The sequence below is a fragment of the Nothoprocta perdicaria genome, unplaced genomic scaffold (genome assembly GCF_003342845.1).
Source record: "Nothoprocta perdicaria isolate Ctin4 unplaced genomic scaffold, notPer1 scaffold_634, whole genome shotgun sequence".
NCBI lineage: Eukaryota > Metazoa > Chordata > Aves > Tinamiformes > Tinamidae > Nothoprocta > Nothoprocta perdicaria.
The window spans coordinates 30,332-31,427 of NW_020455904.1; positions in this window are offsets into that span (position 1 = coordinate 30,332).

Here is a 1,096-nt window from a genome sequence, read left to right on the forward strand (position 1 = left end):
GGGAAGCGGCCGCTTCCGGAGGGGAATTTTCCGGAATTTGGGGCTTTTCCGCTTCGGAGCCCCATTTTTTGAGGGAAATTGTGAGGATTTTGGGGCCAGTGAAGCCCCCCCCTTCCCCCCTCCTTTTCCCAAGCTTCACACGTGTCTTATCCCGCCTGTCCCGGGGGAAAAAACGGGGAAAAATAAAGGAAAAAGCGAAAAAAAGATAAAACAACTGCGACACCAAAACGGCTTTTTTTTTTCGTAATAAAAAAGASAAATAATTAAAAAAAAAGTGTGGGATTGTGACGGTCCTTCCGGGAAGGGGGCGTCTCCGCCGGCTCGTGTGGAATTTGGGCTGAAATCTCCCCGTTTCGGGGCTCCGTGACGGCTGCTGGCGCCGCGGCCGTTTCGGGGTGAAACCGCGGCTTTTTGGCGCCCCGCTTTTGGGGCGGAAAAGCCRCTTTCGGGGACTCGGCGGCTTCGATCCCCGCTTATCCCGGTGCYGGGATTGGGGAAGGGGCCGGAGCCGAGCACCCCAGTGGGGCCGGGAGCTCGCGGGGGCCCAGGCGTCCGGGCCCCTATGGCCRCTATAGGGGAGCCCGGCTCCTATAGGGCAGCGCCGTATTGCACCCAATACGGGGGCAGGGCAAAGCTGCGGGCTACCGTAATGCACCTAATAGGCATCCACCCATTGGGTGTTAATATTGGGGGGGGGGCCGGACACCTGGGTCCCCTTGAGGGGGTGAGGGGTGGGGGGGGACACCCGGACGCCTGGACCCCTGTTGGGAAGTGGTTGGGAATGGGAATGGGGATGGGAAAGGGGCCTGGGATCACTGGCGCTGCCGTATTGCACCCAATACTGGGGCAGCGGGAAGCTCGGGCTACCGTAATGCACCTAATAGGCATCAGCCCATTGGGTGTTAATATGGGGGGGGGGAGGCCGGACACGTGGGCCCCTGTGGGGAAGTGGTTGGGAATGGGAATGGGAAAAGGGCCCGGGATCGCTGTGGCACTGCCGTATTGCACCCAATACAGGGGCAGCACAAAGCTGCGGGCTACCGTAATGTACCTAATAGGCATCCTCCCATTGGATGTTAATATTGGGGGGGGGGCC